This window comes from Canis aureus, chromosome 16 (genome assembly GCF_053574225.1).
Source record: "Canis aureus isolate CA01 chromosome 16, VMU_Caureus_v.1.0, whole genome shotgun sequence".
Taxonomy (NCBI): domain Eukaryota; kingdom Metazoa; phylum Chordata; class Mammalia; order Carnivora; family Canidae; genus Canis; species Canis aureus.
The window spans coordinates 4,750,841-4,773,533 of record NC_135626.1 but is presented as its reverse complement, the minus strand read 5'-3'; the positions used below and the strand labels follow the sequence as shown (position 1 = coordinate 4,773,533).

At 46.1% G+C, this 22,693-nt stretch overlaps 1 protein-coding gene and 1 non-coding gene across 13 annotated transcripts in view; both read right to left on the bottom strand.

The window, feature by feature from the left end:
- The window catches only part of RALGPS1 (Ral GEF with PH domain and SH3 binding motif 1), a 295,262-nt gene that overhangs the window by 249,757 nt on the left and 22,812 nt on the right, over nucleotides 1-22,693 (bottom strand). For 10 of the 12 annotated variants that reach the window (XM_077850727.1, XM_077850726.1, XM_077850722.1 and 7 more), the window contains exon 2: nucleotides 19,146-19,224. The exons of 1 other annotated variant lie outside the window; for it this stretch is intronic. The gene's annotated coding sequence lies outside the window, so the exon portion shown is untranslated. Of the gene's footprint in view, nucleotides 1-6,368; nucleotides 6,476-19,145; nucleotides 19,225-22,693 lie in introns of all 12 variants that reach the window. One more of the 12 variants, XM_077850724.1, reaches the window with a different exon arrangement.
- LOC144287262 (U6 spliceosomal RNA) lies at nucleotides 14,348-14,454 on the bottom strand. Its single transcript, XR_013355106.1, has one exon. It is a non-coding gene; the product is annotated as a U6 spliceosomal RNA (small nuclear RNA).

Genomic DNA, 22,693 nt, shown 5'->3' with positions numbered 1-22,693 from the left:
TGAAAGTAGTTATGAGCATAGATATTCTAAGAGGCTAATGATTGTTATGTCATATGAAAACACCTGATTTTTTTTTTTAAGATTTTATTTATTTATTCATGAGAGACACAGAGAGAGAGAGAGGCAGAGACACAGACAGAGGAAGAAGCAGGCTCCATGCAGGGAGCCTGATGTGGGACTCAATCCCGGGACTCCAAGATCACTCCCTGGGCCAAAAGCAGGCAGACACTAAACCGCTGAATCACCCAGGGATCCCCAACATCTGTGATTTTTATTGGTGACAAAGTCCCAAGTACTATTATTATTACTGTGATTCGGTGTCTATATTAGTAACTGAGAGAAATGCTAAATTTCAGTTAGAAGTTGGTGAAAATAAATATGTCATCTTTTTCCCACTAAAATTCAGTGATGCGTGGTCCAGAACCCCTGTTTCAGGCATTGGAGACATCAAGAGAGCAGGCTCTGCTCCCACAGAACTTACATTCCAGTGCAGAAGTCAGAAAATACACACATGGATACAAAAAAGATAACTTCAGATGGTGAGAAATATCTCAAAAAACTAAAATAGGATGGAGGATGGTATTTGCCAAGTGGTCAAGGAAGGATGCTCTGAGGATGTGAAATTTGGACTGAAACCTTAGGAAGGAGTAAGCCCCCGCCCCCCAAAAAAAGGAGTGAGGCCATAAAAACCACTGTGTGTTCTTTGCAGAGAACACAGCAAGTGCAAAGACCCTGAGACACACATGAACTTAGCATGCTTGTGATGGAGGCAGATGGACCCGAGTGGGCAGAAGGCAGTGGACAGAATAGGCTGGGGCCAGCACATGAAGGGCCTCACATGCTATGGTGGGTGTATGGGTTTCATCTGGAGTGCAGTGGGAACCCTCTGGTGTCCTAAAGGTTTTGAGCAGGGGAATGACAGGATCTGATCTTACTGTTTTTGAGGTCACTTTGGCTACTGGGCATAGAACTGGATGGAGAAAGACAAAGTCGGAGCCTCAGAGGCAGCAGGGGTAAGAGAGGAAATGGCATGGACTGCTGGGGGATGATCTGGGAGGGGCTCTGGAGGGAAACAGACAAGACCTGGTGATGGATCACATGTGAGGGGAGAAGAAGAAAGAGGAACCAAGGAGGACATCTAAACTTGGGGCTATCATGAGGGGGTAACAGCCACATGTTGTTCTGCTGTTCATTTATTCACTCATGCACCCACCCACAGCTGTTCGTTCATTCACATACCACCCACCCACCCAATGAGCCCCCTGGCGGACCAGTTCTGGGCATCCAGAGTAAAAAATGACACAGCCCTGCCCTCCAGGGTCCTGCAGTATAGTGGGGAGAACACCCAGTAAGTAGATATTCAAGGGACATGTGTTCTAAGAGATCACAGGTTTTCCCGGGGGGGCCAAAGAAGACATCACTGAGAAGAGTGATGGCTTTCAAACGACTAGTGGGAACATTTCAAGGAAAGGGCTGATGAGGGTACCCTGTGCAAGTATGGAAGCCCGGGGTGTGAAAGGACTCCTGATGTGCCAGTGTGCCAGGAGTACAAGGGAGCATGCTCTCCTCCTCACCAGACCCCAGCCTGTGTCCATCCTAACACACGGTGGCCAATAAGCTAGGCAGGGATCCCCAGAGAGTCTGTTTTCATGGATAGCCCAGACATTACAGCCACAGCCACAGAGTCCAGTCTCCTCGTCACTCCCTCATCTGTTCAGCAAACTTGGTGAAACCTCCTAATAAACCCTGCTCTGTGAGAATTCAGACCAGTCCTTGGCCTCAAGGAGCTCACACACCATTATCTGCTCACCACTGTCAACACCAATTTACTAGACATTTTGTTTCACATTCTGGCTGGGGATTTCCATGCATTAAAAAAATTTTTTTTTTACAGATGAGGAAATGGAGGTGCAAAGAGATTAATGACACTAACTCAGGGATGTACTTTTATATGTCTGTACTGACCATGGCCCCTGCTGGACAGGGGCCAGTCTGGCAGGAAGGCCAGAGCTCCAGCTTTTTGAGCTTGCCATTTTATTTTTTTTTTAAGATTTTATTTATTTATTCATGAAAGACAGAGAGAGAGAGAGGCAGAGACACAGGCAGAGAGAGAAGCAGGCTCCATGCAGGGAGCCCGATGTGGGACTCGATCCCGGGTCTCCAGGATCATGCCCTAAGCTGAAGGCAGGCACTCAACCACTGAGCCACCCAGGGATCTCCTGAGCTTGCCATTTTAATTGGAATCACACCAAAACCCCATCTTTCTATCCTCTGGCTCTCTCACCACACACACACACACACACACACACACACACACACACACTACTAATGCCTCCTTGGAAACCAAAACACTGCTGAAGAGCAAGCAATTCTCATGATGTAACTTCACAAGAACGTGGCAATTGTATCAGGACCACAGAACAATCCTTCATCTCTTGTTTCGGTATGACAGAATCTGTTCTTGTGTGTGGGCTCCTGAAGAGGGAAGGAAAATCCCATATGCCATGCTGGTTTCCTTCCAAACTTTCAGAATTCTCCTTCAGCATCGCAGGCTCAGGAAACCAAGAAAATAACATGAGACAGTCTGGGTGCAGACCACTTTTGAGAAGCAAAATAACCACTTTTTCCTAAGTGTATGGAGGTCTTTTCAAAGAAAATACACACGTCCAGGAATGTTCAATTACAAGAGAGTGATCTCTTCCAAATGTTTCAGACAAGTATGGAAATGGATCCCAAGCCCCGTTTCAGAGCCTGCTTCCTCAGTGTGGAGTGGACTGCTCTCTGTAGATATGGTGGAGGCTGGCTCCACCTTCCTGTGTCTTGAACAGAAGCTATGACAAGACACATAAGAAAGAAACAGAGAGGGTTGTGGGCAGAACAACCCCTCCATCACTTCAGGAGCGTTAAGTCTATGTGTGTATGCACACACACGAATACACACACACAGCAATAGCATGCAGATTTCCTATTACCAAAAGGCTTCCCCCAAGGTAACCAGCACTCTGGTGCTGGACTACTGGCCAGCAGCTCCAGAAAGTCCCTGTTGTATGGGCTGGCAGGGCTGTTATCTCTACCTCCTCCTGACCCTCCCCAAACTGGCCAAACCTCTTTTCCTGGCAAGCAGCAGCATCGAGCTTTCAAAGAGAAGCCCTGTCCAGCCACGTAAGCACATGTCAGACTTGAATGCCATCACTCACTGCAGCACTCACCACCACTCCCCCATTCCCACCCCGTACCTTCCAAACCACCCACCAGATGTTCAACCTCCAACATCCCACCTTCTCACTGAGGGAGGGAGAATGAGCTGGGGAAGCGCCACCATGGCTGTACCCCTGTGGAGGAGAGAAAGCAGCAGAGTGTGAGAAAGAAGGCTGGATTTAGAGATGGAGGTCCAAAGATCTCATTAAAAAAAGGGACAAAACCTGTGAAACTGATTGAACCCAGAGAAAAGGACCAGGAGGGCATCTTCTTGGGAAGGGAAGCACCTACATTTATGGAGCTAAGGCAGGCCCCCACAAACAGGCAGCAATCCACAAATTCAGGTGGCAGGTATGACTGAGTGCCCCCCACAGCCCATGCATGGTGTGCTGAAGCCAGGAAGGCAGATGTGGACAAGGTCCCCATCCTCATTCTCAGAAACCTTAGTCCATCCAGCCCAGGGGCACCTAACATTATCAAGGACTTCCTGAATTTCTTGCATAAAAGTAATACAGATGCATGCTGAAATTATAAACCTAAGTAAAAAGGCACAAAATAAAAAAAGGAAAGTCTCCTCTCCCTACAACCCTTAGTTACTGTCCCTATGGTCACACAGTTCACACAGTATAGGGCAGCATTTATGTGCACATCCACGCATATAGAAATATAAGGAAATGTACAGATATATACATAAATGTATTTTAGAGACTACCCTTTTCAACACTAAAAGAAAGACTAGTTCTATTTTTGATATCTGTTGACTAAGAAAAAACCCCTGGAAACAAAAAGCTGTTATAAGTCACCAACACACTTAAATTGATCTGTGGTCTAATAACCACAGCAACATCCACAGCCACTTACAATGCAGTAAGATATATTTACAGCACCCATTCTTTAGCATGACAGAACTTAGAGCACAGGTGGATTTGGGAGGTCTTACAGCAGCCTGGAGTTCAACACCCTCCAAATGGTACCCTCCTCCCTGCAGGTTCACAGCTGCAGGTGAAGGCCTGATAGAAGCTAAGAACAAGACAGCTACAGAGCAAGGACCTGAATTCTCACCAGCACTTACTTGTGCCCTGGGCAAGCCCCCTGACCTAACTAAGCTCTACCTTCCTTGCCTATTAAACAGGAACAATGGGATCCCTGGGTGGCGCAGCGGTTTGGCGCCTGCCTTTGGCCCAGGGCGCGATCCTGGAGACCCGGGATCAAATCCCACGTCGGGCTCCCGGTGCATGGAGCCTGCTTCTCCCTCTGCCTGTGTCTCTGCCTCTCTCCTTCTCTCTCTATCATAAATAAATAAAAAAGAAAATTCGAGAACTACGTCCTCAGCATAATAAGTTTAAAAAAAATAAAAATAAAAATAAACAGGAACAATGGTGGCACCCACCTCGCCGACAGTCAAAGGGGTCCCTAGGATTCTGTGGGCTAGGGGCAGCTGGTAAGTGACAGCTACACCTGTGGTGCTAGCACTCCTCACCACCATGCTCACTCTGGGCCAGAGCAGGCACAGGCAGGGCTCTCTTAGTGTAAGACCATAAGACATCACACTGAAGTTGAGGCAGGAAGAGAAATGTGAGTGAAGAATATGCACATCTCATAAAACCAGGAAAGGTTCTTGAAAGAAAACCAATCATTTGGTTGGCTGGATAGTTTTTTTAATACCACCCCCCCACCCCCAATGAAAAGGCCAATAGAGCTTCCCCATCCCTCCTGCGTACACATACAATTACTCTTCAAACCAAAGGCTTCTCCTCCCTTCCAAAACAAGGCTGCAGAACACAGGCAAAGGGGAGAGGTCCCCATGTGCAGCCACTAGGCAAGGCCTGATTTCTCCATAGCAGGGGAGGCAGACTTGAGGGAAACCAGAGGCCTAGGGATCCCTGTGGGTGAGGGCTTGAAGGCAGCATCAGGCAAAAGGGGGAAAAGGGAGGGCGAGAATGAGAGTGGTTTGCCCCGAGCATGCCAGACCCCCTCAACAGCCCTGGGAGCACCCTTAGAAGCTGGATAGTGACTCTCCCCTTTCTGCATATGGGACATCATGGTATCTAGATAGGGAACCAGGGCCCGACTCTGCCCAGTCCTCATCATCACTTACTCCATCTTAAGATACCAAGAGCACATGCTCTGGGGAAGGCAGGAAGCATAGCCTAGAACCTGACGAACGGGGAGACTGTGTCCCCCTGGGAAGCCATAGCAGAAACAGTCCTCCCTGTGGAACATTCCTGGCCTCACCATCACCACCATGTCCAGCCGACCCAATCTCTGCTCTAGGGTAGTACCCTCCTCATACTCTCCCGTCGCACCCCTGCCTCCTCAGGGTTGATTTTTGACACAGAGGGAACCTTCTAAAACATCAATCAAGGGACGCCTGGTTGGCTCAGCAGTTGAGCATCTGCCTTTGGCTCAGGGCATGATCCTGGAGTCCCGGGATCGAGTCCCACGTCAGGCTCCCTGCAAGGAACCTGCTTCTCCCTCTGCCTATGTCTCTGCCTTCTCTCTGTGTCTCTCATGAATAAGTAAAAAATCTTTTAAATAAATAAATAATCAATAAAAAACTCTCAGGAAGAGTTTTTTACATACATACATACACTAAGGAAGGCAAATTCTTCTGTATGTAGAGCATACCCAGCTGGAGAGAAACAGGCTGCATCCCAAATCTTGCTCCAGAAGGAACCTAGAGAAATGCCTGAACGATAAGAGAAGGTACTCCATGTCCCTCCCAGCCAGTGGCCTCATACAGAGGCAGGCAGTGGAAAGGGAGAAAAAAGTCAGCCAGGGGCAAAAGCTAGCACAGCACCACTCAGGACAGAGGTGAGAACAGCCTGGGGCTCTGATGGCAAGCATGCCCTGGGCCTCAGTCAGGGACAGCCAGGTGCACAAAGGCACAACAAATGCCTAAGTCTTCCAGAGTCTACTGGGCAGAACACAGAAGGTGGGAGATGGAGACTGGGGTTTTCTGGGAACTTGAGGTGACTCCTAAGCATGTTCTTTCTGAGGCTCAGAATAAGTAAGGGAGAACAAAATATCAAAACTGCAAGAGAAAGAAGGGACATCTGGCAGAGTACATCTCAGGAAAGCTGGGAAGGGTAGGACTGTGGTAACTGCTTCCCCTGCCTGCCCCTCCGCCCCAGGATGGGGGAAGATGGTGGCTGCTGCTCAGACCTTACCTAGAGGAGGGCGGCCCTGGGGAGGCAGGAGAGCCTGATTTGCACAGGGGTATCCACGCCAGTATGCAGGGGCTTGGTGAACTCCCTCAGGATGAGACGCTTTTACTCTATAGGAATGTGAAGCAGAAGCACAAGAACCAAACAATAAATTTCCTTCAGTGAGGACCTGACCTGACTCTCAAGACAGGGAGCTGTCCCAGGCTAGAGGACACTACTGAGGCCCCACAACTAGATACAAGGAGGGATCCTGGATTGAGACAGGAACAGAAAAAGAACATGGTGGAGGGGGGTAAGAATTGGTGGCATCTGAAAAGTCGACAGTCCAATTCATAGCATCATACCTGTATTAACTCACCTAAATTAATTTAATAACTGGATTAAGCCTATATAAACTATTCACACACAAGCTGAGGGAAGGATATATGTAAATGCTGTGTACTACTGTGCAGCTTTTCTGTAAGTCTAAAATTATTTCAATATAAAAAGTTAAATTTAAAAGGAAATTCTAAAAAAAAAAAAAAAAGGCAATTCTACGCCCTCACATCCCACCCCCCCACCCCACCCCCGCCATCTCCCAACACACACACACACACACACACACACACACACACACATACACACACACACAATCTCCACAACCAGACCTAACGCCAGGGGCTCATCATTTCCTGTGCCCACCATTAATTGAGAGTTGCAGCTCTGGGCTGCTGAAGTTCAGGCGTTTTATACCTGTTACATGTGGGCCAAACATATGTTACCTACAGCAGATAGAGGATGGGGCTAGAAGAAAGTTTACTGTGAGGAACAAGGGGTCCCTCTCTTCCTCCTAGTCCCTGCCAAAGGCAGAGGAATTCACTGGTCTGACTGGGACCAGTCCAGATCACTGACAGCCACTTCTGTTCAGAATATCACTAAGTACCATAAAGTCTCACACCTGTTCAAGGCACCTCTTCTCCTCACTGCTGCTGTGAGACCCGTGGAACTCACACACACACCCCTATGTGTGCCTGCCTGGCCTGTTTCTGTACGCTGCTGCTGGCCAGAAGAAACTAAGGACCCCAGGTCCAGGTCATGCTCAGGGGGCGTAGGAGGCCCCACTGGGCAGTGAGCTCATCACTTGCCTCAGCCAGCTTCAAGAAGCAAGCCCTGTGACAGATGCTGGCTGGCTCACAATGAGGGTAATTTAATTCTTTGCTACTTTCCTTGTCATCATCTTGAACTTTAGAAATATCAAGGTGAAGAACAGGTTCGAGAACTGGACAACACTCTTGGGCCTTCCTGACAAATACCACTGAGTCTTGACTCAACACCCACAACCTGGCATTCCCCCAGCTAAATGGGAAGGCAGTTATCTGAGAGCAAGGGGGAGTAGGTGAGGTCTGCCTGGAGAAGGGGAGGGGAAACCTCCTGGGCAGCAGCACAACAAAGCCCTGTAGGAATAAAGAGTGCACCCCGTGAGGTGGGAGCAGGAAGGTGAAGAACATCCTTGGATCTAGGCTGTCTTCAAGTAGCATTCCACATTCCACGGAGAACACTGCAGGGGATGGTATGGGTGGTGGTACCAAAGCACAGAGAGGAAATGACATTTTCATATCAAACCATATAAACAGATCTAAGCTCCAAGACAATGAACTGGGTCCACACATCTGACTTCCCTTCTCTAAATCTTGTTGAAATGAAAAGACAAGAATAATAAGAAATCTGTTGCAGTGTTGAAATACAGGGAAGGATGACATCACCAAACCAAAGATTCAGAATTCCTAGAAGATTTGAAGCAAATGGAACTGGACTGAGGAGAAGCTCTGAATGTTAGACATCTGGCCACAAAATCAACGGTCTCTTCTGTCCAAACAATAGACAGCTAGAAAACTCAGCAGCCTGAGAGTCTACTAACCAAACATTACCTAGAAATAAACTTGACATGTACAGAAATCATTTGAAGAAAATTATGATATTTTCCTAACAAAAGAGAAGACAAATCAAAGGAGAGACGTCTCACTACTCTGAGCAAAGAGACAATATTGTAAAGACATCAATTCTCCCCAAATGATCTATAAATAAAATACAAGGTCACTCTAAATCCTAAGGGGATTCAATTTGGAATTCAACAAATTGATTTAAAATTTCATCTGGAAGAATAATTTTTAAAAGCTAAGAAGTTTTGAAAAAAAATAAGTCTGATGAAAAGTGACCTGTTCTGCCAGAAAGCCACAGATGAGGAGAAACGGTCGAGAGATGAACGGATTAGCAGGACAGTACACATTCCAGAACATAGGGTCAAGTACATGTGAGACTTAATACCTAGTCAAGATGGCATTGCAAATAGCAGGGAAGGATGAATCATGTAATAAATGTTGATGAAACAATTTACTATGCACTTAAGCAGGGGAGGGAGGATTTGTTTAAAATTTTTATCTAATAACTTAAGAAAAACAAATGAACACAGGGAAAAAGAGAGCGAGGCAAACCAAGAAACAGACTTTTAACTAGAGAGAACACATGGATGGTCACAGGGCAGGGGGAAATGGGGTAGGGGGAGATTGGTGAAATAGGTGGTGATGGGAATTAAGGACAGCACCTGGGGCGAGGAATGGGTTTTTTTTGTTTTTGTTTTTGTTTTTTTAATTTTTATTTATTTATGATAGGCACACAGTGAGAGAGAGAGGCAGAGACAGGCAGAGGGAGAAGCAGGCTCCACGCACCAGGAGCCCGACGTGGGATTCGATCCGGGGTCTCCAGGATCGCGCCCTGGGCCAAAGGCAGGCGCCAAACCGCTGCGCCACCCAGGGATCCCCCGCTGCGCCACCCAGGGATCCCGAGGAATGGGTTTTTTATGTAAGTGCTGAATCACTAAATTGTACACCTGAAATTAGTATTATACTGTATGTTAACAAACTGGAATTTAGGAATTTAGAGGCACTTGGGTGGCTCAGTTGGTGAGAGTCTGCCTTCAGTTCAGGTCATCATCCCAGGGTCCTGGCATCGAGCCCCATGTCAGCCTGCTTCTCCCTCTCCCTCTGCCTGCTTATGCACTCTTGCACTCTCTCTCTCTCTCTGTTACAAATACATAAATAAAATCTTAAAAAAAAAAACAAATCAGAATTCAAATTAAAACTTTTAAAAAAATAAAAAATACAAATAAAAAATATTACCCAGTATCATATATAAGAATAAAACTTTGATAGATTTAATCAAACATAAAATCCCCCATAAAAATACGCTAATACGAGGAAATTACGAGGAAAATTATGAGGAAAATTACGAAGGAAAAATACGAGGAAACGCTAATCATTATTTTTTAAATAAGTGTGAGGTGAAGAATTCCTCTCTAGGATGATACAAAAGCCAGAAAAATAAAAGAAACCACTGGCAGATTTAGCTACATTAAAAATTAAAGCTCTGGGAGTACCTGGGTGGCTCAGTTGGTTGGGTGTCTGCCTTCGGCTCAGGTCATGATCCTGGAGTCCCAGGATTGAACCTCCCTGCTTAGCAGGGAGCCTGCTTCTCCCTCTGCCCCTTACCCTACTCATGCATGCTCGCACTCTCTCTCTCTTAAATAAGTTAAAAAAAAAAAACTTAAAAATGTATAAGAAAGGACATCATGAAAAAAGATGTAAGAACATCAAAACACTGGGGAGAGAGTATTTGAAATGTCACATGAGAAAGGATGAAGTAAGATCCTTAGTATGGAAAGAACTCCCCCAAGAGTGTAGGTCAACGTTCAGCTGGAGAGCTGCCTGGGCCAGGGGCCTGTCCTCTAAGCCCCAGCTCGTCACCTGCAAAGAGAGACGCACCTTTCTCATGGGCATGAGGACCACATGGGATGCTGTTTGCGAGGGACTTCACCCAGAGTCTGAGCAAAGCAAGGAAAATCATCAGACAGGCAACACTAGAGTATAATCCAGTAAGGTCACTGGCTGCAACCACCACCTTCAAAGAAGGGAAGAAAATTCTAGAAAACCTCACCAGTCTGTTTCAGTACCGGCAGTTGGAATACATCAATTCAAGGGGACCCAAGGCAGTGGGTTAAAACAACCAGATAGATCAATATCTATGGGCAGAGAAAGTGTCCACCGACTCAGGACACAGCCACCACCCTTAGTAATTCATTCGGCAAGTATTTACTGACAGTATGTGTCAGGTACCATTCTAGGTGCTGCACGTAGAGCAGTGGAGAAAAAGCTGGATGTCCCTCAGTAGTTCTAGGGGAGGCAGCAGACAATAAATAAAGCATGCAGTGAAAGATACAGAGTGTCAGGGAGAGGAAAAAGGTAAAACAGGGCTAGGTGCTAGGCAGAGGGGGAAAAACAGATCACGATCTTAAACAGGCGAGTCTGACAAGTGCTGAGAAAGTGACATCTGGACATGTTTTCTGACATTTACACACTCCTGTGGACACACACATACAAGTAAGATGCACACTCCACTATTAATGTCTTAAAAGTCTACTGCACTTTCACTTTCTACTTTTTGTACACATCAGGATTGTTCAATTTATTTTAAAATAAATGATAGGGATCCCTGGGTGGCGCAGCGGTTTGGCGCCTGCCTTTGGCCCAGGGCGTGATCCTGGAGACCCGGGATCGAATCCCACGTCAGGCTCCTGGTGCATGGAGCCTGCATGAAGCCTGCTTCTCCCTCTGCCTATGTCTCTGCCTCTCTCTCTCTCTCTCTGTGTGACTATCATAAATTAAAAAAAAAAAGGATAAAATATTTTAAAATAAATGATAAAATAATGCTGTGAGCAACACAGCATTTGGGGAGAAAACTGAAAGTGAACTTGCACAGACCAGCTCTTGGAGATGGCTCACAGCCAGGTATTCCAGACATAGGAGGGCAGAGTCCGGTGCTTGGTGCTTTGGCTCCACCTGGTGGCCACTTCCAAACATGTCAAGGAAAAAAGAGGCAAGGGGCACAACTGTACAAAATCCCACCTGCCCTGTAGACAGGGTAGAAGGAAAATGGGCAGCACAAATACAGTTTGACTTGTTGGGCTACCAGGGTCATGGTGGGATTTATTTAGCTTGGATTGGATTGTCAACCACAGTTCCGTAATGCTTCATTCATTTATGTGTAACTGCAAGAGAACAGTCCTATGGGACCGCCAAATGTTCTCGAGGGACAGAAGTGGAGAGGTGGGTTGGGTAGCACAGATCCATAAAACCAGGCCATCTGCACATGTGTCCCCAAGAAAGTTGGGGAATCCATAGTGATAACTTCAGGTCACTCGGTCTGTGGAAGAAGAGGAGAGGTCTTCCCGGTGGGAGGGTCTAAGGGACAAGGTCTCAAGAGTCTGGCAGGGATGAGCGGCCACATACCTGCCCTCAATGATTAACCACTAAGTGAGCATGCACACAGACCACTAAGCTACTGCCTCTTCACCAAAGCCCAGAAGAGACAGAGATAACCGCCAAGTGACGGGGAGGTGACACTGATCACACTGAGGACTCTGCCTGGGAAACCTGCCCCTTCGCCGTGCTTCTGGTCCTCAGTCTATGGAGGGTCCTTCCTCTGTGTGCCCTCCACTTAGCCTGCCACAACACCTGTCACCCTGACAGGGAATTGTGCTTTCCCTGGGCATCTCCCCGCTCGACCACAAGGTCTGTCAGGTGAGTCACAGCTATCTCATTCACCACCAGAGATGGCACCTCCAAGTCCAATGTGCCAGATCTGAATGCAGCTCTGCCACCAACCACCTACATGACAGCAGGCAAGCACCTCTCTAAGCTTCAATTCTCCCTCTGTGTCTACCTCACGTGGCTATTGGGAGCACTACCAGCACCAGCCCACTCAGGAGCACTGGTGGGTGCCAGGCACTCGTCCCAGGGCTCCAGAAGTATTAAGGCCTTGAGCTGAGGTGTCCCTTATCTCTGTGGGATAAGTATTGTTACAGCACCCAGCACACAAAGTTCTCAACTCCCAGCACAGTACCCAGTGGTCAGCTGTGTTCTCAATAAAAATGGATGAACTATTCCCCCAGCCTACCGTGAAAAGGGGCAAGATCAAAAGAAGACTGCAATACTTAAGCCACCCCAATAGCACCCCCAGCCACCTGGTTCTGCTGTCCCCCAAAAGGCTCAAGGACTGCACAAAAGGACTTCAAGGAGAGAAGGCCCCCCCGGTAGGCACAAGCACCCCTGCAGCATGGGGGCAGGGGGTGGTGTGGGGAGAGGAGGAAGGGGAAGTGGTATGAATGCTTGGGGTTGATACTTGAGGTGGGGGGGTGGAGGGACAGAAACTCTGGGCTCAGGCTCAGCTCAGGCAGGACCCAGGTAGACGCTACCTCCTGGGAGTAGCCTCAATTAAAAGCAGATAAGACTTGCCTTAACAATCCCTTCCAGGCTCCCATCTGAATGTTGCATCTTATCCTTGCTGTCCCTGCTTTCGGTGTGCTTCCTCACTCGATTCCTTCCTCGTGCCTCCCACTCTCAAGTGGTCAGGGCTTGGTCCCCACAGGGGAAGCAAAGAAGGGGCTCAGAGGTACCAAACCCTCAAGAACCATAGGCCCTGCCTGTAGAGGAAAAGGCTCTGTGTGGAGAGTGTGCAGTCCCTTTGCCAGCCCCTTGGAAGTGGCTCCCAGTCAAGAAAGGAGAAATATATAGACAAGAACTGCTGCCAAAATGTTTCTGGAGCTCACCAGTGGCTCTGCCTATTCTGCAGTCTCTCATAGCCAGGTGTAAAGAGGGGCCATGAAAGCATCCTCCCCCTTCCTCCTCTCCTGGTTCCTTCCTGCTCTGTTCTTACCTTAGATTTTACTTCCTCCAGGAACCCTTCTGTGACCCCCTCTGTTATGTCTTTCTCCTACAGGCTTTGATAACACCCACACTTCTCTTCCACGGCATTTGTCACAGTTGTCCTGAATCATGTCCTGAGAGCAACACTCAGCTGCCTCTCCAAGACATCCAGTAGGAGGATCATGCGAGCTGCGTCAGGAGCCAGCCCGTGGCTTCCATGGCTCACAAACCCAGAGGTTCCTGAGCAACCTTTGTCCTGTTGTCTATGTCTACCTTCCAGAATAAAATGTTCAAAAGTCAGAAGGTGTCAGATGTTACAACTGATGGCCTGGGTGAACCTGCATCCTACAGAAAGGAAAACTCAGGTCTCCTTGCTTAAGCAGTGATGTATAAAGACAATCTCAAAAGAAACATGTGGAAAAAAAAAAAAAAAAAAGAAGTGACAGGGGGCACCTGGGTGGCTCAGCGGCTGAGCATCTGCCTTTGGTTCAGGGTGTGATCCCGAGGTCATGGGATCGAGTCCCACATCGGGCTCCCCACAGAGAACCTGCTTCTCCCTCCGCCTATGTGCCTCTCTCTCTGTGTCTTTCATGAATAAATAAAATCTTTTTAGAGGAAGAAACAAACAAGTGACAGAAAGGAAGGTACAGTTACACATAGAAAACCCAAAAGACTCCACCCCAAGATTGCTAGAACTCATACAGCAATTCGGCAGTGTGGCAGGATACAAAATCAATGCCCAGAAATCAGTGACATTTCTATACACTAACAATGAGACTGAAGAAAGAGAAATTAAGGAGTCAATCCCATTTATAAGTGCACCCAAAAGCATAAGATACCTAGGAATAAACCTAACCAAAGAGGTAAAGGATCTATACCCTAAAAACTACAGAACACTTCTGAAAGGAATTGAGGAAGACACAAAGAGATGGAAAAATATTCCATGCTCATGGATTGGAAGAATTAACATTGTGAAAATGTCAATGCTGTGCAGACCAATTTACACATTTAATGCAATCCCTATCAAAATACCATGGACTAGGGAAGCCCTTATGGCCTAACGGTTTAGCGCCGCCTTCAGCCCGGGGTGTGATCCTGGAGACCTGGGATTGAGTCCCACGTCAGTCTCCCTGCACGGAGCCTGCTTCTCTTTCTACCTGTGTCTCTGCCTCTCTCTCCCTCTCTCTCTCTCTTTCTCTGTGTGTGTCTGTCATGAAAAAATAAATAAAATCTTTTTTTTTTTTTTTAAATATGGAACGCTTCACGAATTTGCGTGTCATCCTTGCGCAGGGGCCATGCTAATCTTCTCTGTATCGTTCCAATTTTAGTATATGTGCTGCCGAAGCGAGCACAAATAAATAAAATCTTAAAAAAAAATACCATGGACTTTCTTCACAGAGTTGGAACAATTCTTTTTAAATTGTACTTTATTGGACTTCCTGCTAAAACTACAAAAGCAACAGATCCCTGTTGTTAGAAGTCAAACCCAGGCAGCCCAGGTGGCTCAGCGGTTTAGCGCCGCCTTCAGCCCAGGGCATGATCCTGGAGACCCAGGATCAAGTCCCACATCAGGCTCCCTGCATGGAGCCTGCTTCTCCCTCTGCCTGTGTTTCTGCCTCTCTCTCTCTCTCTCTCTCTCTCTCTCCTCTCTGTGTATTCTAATGAATAAATAAAATATTTTTTAAAAAGTCAAACCCAATACGATGTACAAATAAAAGCCATCAACACACCCTCTCCCGACCACCCTCCTGGTTCTAGCCACCAAAGGTAATCACAGCGAGCAGCAAGGTGTGTTCCTGAGCCTTTCTGCCAAGCAACATAAATACACATAACTAAGTGGGACTCACACCAGAACCCAAAGTCATACCATCAAGGGCCTGCGGAGCCCAGGCAGATCATGTCACTGGTGAAGCTGCAGGAATAACAGGATAAGGACACACAGGGCCTGCAACTAAGTACACCACTTAGAGCTTTCCATTTTGAACACTTGTAAAGCACTGAACTGGCTGTACAAAGCAACCAAGAGGGAGACTAGAGAGTGCTCCTTGGGCTGGGTGGCAGAGTTGATGAAAGTTCAGATTCTGGAGGCCTAGTCACATTGTGGGCCCAGCGTGTATTGGCTGGGTGACCACAAGAAAGTTATTTAGTCTCTCTGTGCTTCAATTTCCTCCTCTGAAAATAGGTAAATGGATAGTACCAACCTTATGACTTCATTGTGAAAAGAGAGTCAATTCACTGTGTAAAGCACTGTGCCCAGCACACAGTGTTAAGTGCCACCATGGGCCACCAGTTTGCAACACCTGCTAGAGACATTATTATGCAATTTATCTTTGAAACCTACAACAGGTTGTGGCCTTCTCCCGGGTCAAAAGAGAGAAAGCTGGCTCCTTTGTAATCACTGCCTAATCTATCGCTGATAGGTGCTTCCATTCCTCCCACCTTTTTGTCAATACAAACAGTGGTGCAGAAAACAGCTTTGTATTGATTTTTGCATTGGTGCTTTATTCCTGCAGGACAGGCTCCTAGAAGTGCACTGATGAGTTTCCTGATTAGGGATATTTTAATTTTTACCAGATATTTTCAGATTATGTTCCCCCAAAAGTTAGGACAATTTATACTCCCACCAGCAATGTAAGAGGACCAACTTCCCCATTTACTGTACGGCTGGTTTTATCAATCTTTGTAACTTTTTGCCAATTAAAAAGGTAAAAAAGAAAACTTGTTTTAATTTACATTCTGCTAGTGATTATCTTCTGAGGCAGAGATCTCAATTTCTTTCTTTCCTCCTTTCTCCTTTTGCATGAGAACTCCTATTTTTAGCTAAGCACACCCTATGTTTCCTTGAAGCTCAGTGTGGCTAAGCTCTACTCAATGAGGTGTAAATACTAGTGCTGTGTGAGACTTTTGAGAAGTGTCTGGATGGGAAAGGGTATACCCCCTTTCCCCCCTCTGTCTCCTGGAATGCAGATGTGATGACTGGACCTCAAGCAGACATCTTGAATCAGGAGGCAATCTGCCATGGATGGAAGAGCAGCAAGATATAAGGAACCTGGGTCTGAGATGACTCTGATTCCACTGTACCAGTCCTAGACTGTCCACCTCTTTACTTTTTCATGAGATGAAAACATATAAACCTTTCTTGTGTAAGCCATTGTTATGCAGGGGTTGTCTACTATACATAACCAAATCTAGTCCTAATATATCTTCTGATCCCCAAAAGTCAAAACTGGACACTTTTCCTTCCAGAACACAAGTGAACGACCATGCCTCTATGTTTCATTTGCTCTGTTTATTTGAGTGACCACTTATTTCCCTACTCTCTCCTCCCTTCTCACAAAGCCTTAGGTTTTGCAAGGGTAGTTTAGAATTTTTATGTTCAGCCTATTATGTTTTTCCATACAGCAGTCCCTTTCTATCGTCAGTAACTTAGCACAATAAAAAGCACCTCAGAACAGCAATAGCCACTGAGATTAAACCACATGCGCTGACAGGTACACTACTCCCCACTGCTTCCTGCACTCTTGCCCAGCCTCATCATCTCAGCCCTGCTCTCACCATCCTTCCACTGGAGAACTCTACCGCACATTTTCTCAGCTACACACCTGAAGACATACTGTATGACTTATGCCTTCATGTGTCTGAAATGCCTTTCTTTTGCAATAACCTATGAGTGGCATCTTGGCTGCATATACAGAGGACCATGGCCCCTCTCCCTTGAACAGTCTGCAGGTACGGGTCCACTGCCTTCCTGCCTCCAGGGTCACATATGGGAAGCCCAATAAGATTCTAATTCTCTTTCCTTTGAGAACCTCCTTTCTTCTTACAAAATTTTAAGATTTTTCTCTTTCTTCTTGGAGTCTAAGAATTTTACAAGAAAACAGAGGTAAGTGTTGGCTTTAGTGTGAACTGGATGAATCCACTGAATTTGAACAATCATGTTTTTCTTCAGTTCACTGAAATTTCCCTCTACTGTTTCTATCACAGTTGTAATAGAATCTCAGATTCTATTACATCTGAGCAATTCTGCCCAGATGTCCCATGAACAGCAAGTAGGCAGCCATAGCCTACTCTCCTGAAATCCAGTTCTTTTTTTTGTAGTCTTTTTTCTTTTAATTTTTTAAGTTTATTTATTTATTCTTAAGTAATCTCTACATCCAGCATGAGGCTCAAACTCACGATTAATTCTGAGATCAACAGTCAAGTGTTCTTCCGCCTGAGCTAGCCAGATACCTCATCCTGAAAGCCAGTTCTCATCAGACCCAAAAGCACAGACTAAAGAGGAGCTCCATTTCTAGAACAAGATTGACTGAGAGCCCAATCTCAGTTCTGCCACTAATTGTTGTGCAATGTCAGGGAAATCACTTTCTCTGAGTCTGTTCTGTCATACACTCCTACCTCTATACCAGGAGTTGTCTCCAGCATCCTCCTTAGGGGAATTAATCCCACCAGTGGGTAAGCTTCAGGGAAGGTGTTTTGTCTAAGCACTATATGAATTACTTGTCTTGTAGTTAATTATGCAACATCAAAGAAGACTGAATCCCTGGTAGGAAAGCATCAGAGACTTTACTTTCTGCCTCTTTTGTGACACTGGGTTGACAGAAGGGTAAGGCTACTAGAAGAATCTGAAATATTGTAATATTTCAGCTTTTACCACTGTTGTGACTGCTCCTACGTGAACAGAATCTCTGAGGATTCTTTCAGGCAAACACTCTCTGCCTCTCCCCCTTTTATTCTTTTCCATTATCTCAAGACCTGAGGACCATGGCTACAAAGAGGATAGACGCTGAGAGCCATAAGAGAATCCAAGTTGGTTTCAGTCTAATAACAATTATTGAGCACCTACTGTGTATAAGGTACTAAGCAAGGCACTGCCCAGGATACAATAATGAGCAAGAAACAACCCCTGCCTTAGAAGAGCTTAAAGTCTAGTCAAGGAGTTAAGGCAGGTGGTACAGGGTACACCCCAAAAACAAGACGCAATGCAGAATGTAGCCAGGGCCACGAGGAAGCTAAAACATGTGTCACAAGGGTTTAAAAGGAAGGAGAGCAGGGCCGTTGGGTGGCTCAGTCAGTTAAGTAGACGTCTGCCTTTGGCTCAGGTCATGATCTCAGGTGGGACCAAGCCCCACATCAGGCTCTGCACTGAAGGGAGCCTACTTCTCCCTCTCTCTGCCCCTCCTCGAACTTGGCTCTTGCACAGGTGCGCACTCTAACAACTAAATAAATCTTTTTAAAAATAAATAAAAAAATAAAATAAAATAAAATAAAATAAAATAAAATAAAATAAAATAAAATAAAATAAGAGCTCCAGCAGCTGGGGAGTGCAGAAAAACCTTCTCAGAAGAGGTCCCAGGTAGGAGGGGCACAATCTCAGGGAGCAAGAATGGGGGTAGGCAGTGGAAGTGGGTGGCAGGAGGTGCCCTGTAGAATGAAGTATCTTGAAGACAATGACCGCATCTTACTTGTCTTCCTATGCCTTCAGTCTTCTTCCCACGGCCAAGCACCTGGCACAAGAGCTGGCCTTTCTGTTGAAGGGAGGGTCTGAGGCAAGGACAGCCAAAAGTGGTAGGTACTGAACTGGAAAGAGAGGACAGTGGTCTGGGGGAGGGACAGGGACCTGGCTGAGGCTGAGAGAAAGGAGGTCATCCCAGCTCTTAGGGAGTCAGATATAGAACCTCTTTCTTCTGACCAGTGGAAGCAAAGGGGTGACAGCACAACAGGGCAGCAACAAGAGGTTTTGCACAAGGAGGTGGAGGAAGAAAGGGAAGACCTTTCACATAAGACCAACAGAGAAAACCTCAGAATTTAAACTGGCAAAGGAACCCCTAAAACACTCTCTGCACACATGGCTTCCTGAGCATGCCTCATGCCCTGAAAGCTACCCAGTAGCTCCTCAGCCCTGCAGATACCATTTAGCAGTCAAGTTTCTCTGGCTGCACCACCACCCAGACCACCCCGTACCTGCATGCACCAGTCAGTGGCTGCACATCACGGCCCTATGCTCATGCAAGCACATCTTGCTCAGGTCCATAAGCCAACTTACCAGGAATACATGACGGGCTTCATAATCCCAGGTCAATAGGATATACCATCCCAGCACGTCTCTTTGCACACAGTAGCCACTGTAAAAGTATGAAGAATAACTCCATTTACATCAGTGCTTCAATATGGTAAGATTTGTTTTTCAAAGCAAGGTCAGACCCAACTTTAGCACTGTAAGATCTGAGTTCAATCTGTTCTTTGAAATGTCAAATATTTTTCTCACAGACCAATATCTGATATCACCATTAGCCTACCAGATAGCAATGCCTGTCCTAAGTGGATCAAAATCAACTTAAACTTCTTCGGTCACTATTCTTCTTTCCCAGAATGCTTTAGATACATGCTGTGGTAAGCCCGTGAGGGTCTGCCTGAGGAATCAACCCCAGAGAAAGCACTGACTCCATAGGGAAATGCATTCTGGCAGTCCCAAAGTAGAAGCCGTGGCATCAGGCACTATCCAGCAGGAAAGGAACTCAGGCGTGCCCAGAAACAAACACCCCTACCCTCGGAGCACACCAGGGAGGGAGCACCTGACATTCCCTGGCTTGGAGGCAGCCTCTCAAAGACCTGCTGACACAGATAAGCATCCTGCACAGGGTGCCTGCAAAGGCCCCACCCCCACCCCCACCCCATGTCGCGGGTTTCGCTCCTTCAAAGCACCCTTTCTCCCCACACCTCCACATCTAACTACACACCCCAGTGGGCGGCTGCATCACCTCCTTCACTGAAGAAAGTTGACTTCAACTCTCTCAGATCCCTCCCTTTATCTAAATGTTTCTCCATCTTCTCCTGGTCCTCTGCTCCCATCTCTGAGAAAGAGGCAGCTGCCAACTGCTGACCTGGGCTTGGGGCTTGGCACCCCCTCCCTGGCAACCCCAATCTCTTCCATTCTCTTGGTTCTACCCTCTACCTGAGAACACCTGTAGTTCTCCCCAGTCTTCAAAAGAGCTCTGACCCTTGAACTCCAGGCTGCTTTCCATCAAATACTCCGACTCCCTTAGTTCTGCACCAACTCACTACTACCCACTTGGTAACACTCCACCTAACTAGTGGGGCTGCTCCTTCCCAGGCCACCAAGACCTCCCAATTTGCTTTGGCTAGTAGCCTCAGGCAGCCCCACCTCTTGATAGCTTTTTTAAAAATATTTTATGTAAATTCAATTTGCCAACAAATAGTCTAACACCCAGCGCTCATCCCATCAAGTGCCCTCCTTAGTGCCCGTCACCTGGTTACCCCATCCCCCCACCCACCTCCCCTTCTGCAACCCTTTGTCTGTTTCCCAGAGTTAAGAATCTCTCGTGGTTTGTCTTCCTCTCTAATTTGTCCTCACTCAGTTTCCCTCCTTTCCCTTACATAGTCTCTTTCACTATTCCTTATATGCCAAATGAGTGAAACCATATGATAATTATCTTTCTCCAATTGACTTATTTCACTCTTACTAGCTTTAAACATGGTTCACTAGTCCCTTTTTCTGGAAACTCGGCTCTCAGCCCCTAATAAGGACTGTGTGGCTCTGTCCCTCCCATCCCCTTAGCCTCTCTGGCCTCCTCTATCGGCTCCTTTCTTCTGATAGCCCCTTGCTTTTGTCCTTTCACCTTTCAGAGCTTCCCTGCAGCCCCTGCCCCTGGAGGCCTGGCCTGCTTCCCTCTCTAGCTTCACCAGCACCTCGTGTGTCTCACACTTTATGCTCAAGCCACAAGGAAACCAACCCAAACACAGAACACCCACTGAACTGCCTGAGGCTCACCCACTCACCCACTTGCTTCCCACAGCCAGCCTCTGCTCAGGCTACCCCCTTGTTAAGACCCTGAACCACAGCTCACCAAACTTTTTGATCCTTCAGTACCAACAATTGAGAAATATTAAGCCAACAGTTCTAACATACATACATTTATTTGTAAATTAAATATACATTCTCATGTACCAATGTGTTACATACATTATAAAATACAAACGATCAAAGTAATAAAGATGAAATAAGTTACAATAATTATATTATTCAACTATATAATAAAACTTTCATTCTTATTATTGCAGTTTTAATAAGAGTACGTGATTGATATGCTTCCTTTCTTCAGTGATCTAAATACACTTTTTACAGGGGCACATGCCTGGCTGTCAGTAAAGCATGCGATTTGATCTCAGGGTTATGAGTTCAAGCTCCATACTGGGCATGGACCCTACTTAAATATGCTTTTTACAGATGTGTAACATATGTACAGAAAAGTGCACACAATATAAGTGTACAGGTCAAAGAATTCTCAGAGTGAATACATCCATGTGACCAGCACCCACCCAGATGGAGACAGAACATCATCGCCAGCACACCCCAGAAACCCACTGCACTCCCTTCTACCACTACCTGCCCCCCAAGTGTAGCCACTATTATGATTTCTAACAGCATAGATTAGTTCTGTTTAAACTTTATATGAATGGGATCATATAGTATGTAATCTTTGTGTCTGAATAAAACTGTATCTGTGAAATTCATCCTGATTTTTCATCAAATTGTTATTAACTCTTACTGACTACAGCTGTCCACTGTGAGAGTTTACCAACTGTATTTGTCCATTCTACAGCTGATAGACACTAGGATTGTCCATTTGGGCTGGTACAGATGGTGTTCTAAATATTCTTGAGCATGCCATTTGCTACACATCTGTATGCCTTTCAGTAGAGTGGATACCTTGGAGTAGACTTGCTAGGTCATAAGGTAGGTAAGTAGATGTTCAGCTTCAGTAGATGATACAGTTTTCCAAAGTGGCTAACACAATATACACTCCCACCAGCAGGGCATGGGAGTTCTGGCTGCTATATATCCTCCTAGCACTTAATATGGTTTTGCCTTTATTTTTCATTTTGAACCATCCTGGTGGATAAGATATCACCAAGTATTACAATTTCTTTCCAGATGAGCAGAGTGAAATTAAGAGCCTCTCTCAAGCTCACAAACCTAAGGGAAGTCCAAGCAGGACCCCCATCTTTGGACTTCATAAAGTGTACTGTTGCCACTTGCAGAAAAACACTGTTTCCAACGTCAACACCATAGCAAGAGGCTACAGCGCTAATAAAAGAACATACTTGTGGACTATGCCCATGAACTATGCCCATCCTAACACTCAACTCATGACAGGAAAAAAAAGCATAAAAAATTCTATCAATCCAACTCTGAGAAAGACACATAGAAAAAGACACATATGGGATCCCTGGGTGGTGCAGCGGTTTGGCGTCTGCCTTTGGCCCAGGGCGCGATCCTGGAGACCCGGGATCGAATCCCACATCGGGCTCCTGGCGCATGGAGCCTGCTTCTCCCTCTGCCTGTGTCTCTGCGCCTCTCTCTCTCTTTGTGACTATCATAAATAAATAAAAATTAAAAAGAAAAAGATTATTTAAAAAAAAAAAAAGAAAAAGACACATATATACCCCAAGTATTTATAATAAGATGACAGCTGATAAGAATAAAATCTTGCCAACAACATGGATTGACCTAGAGGGTATTATTACACTAAGTGAAATAAGGCAAAGAGAGAAAGACAAATACCATATGAT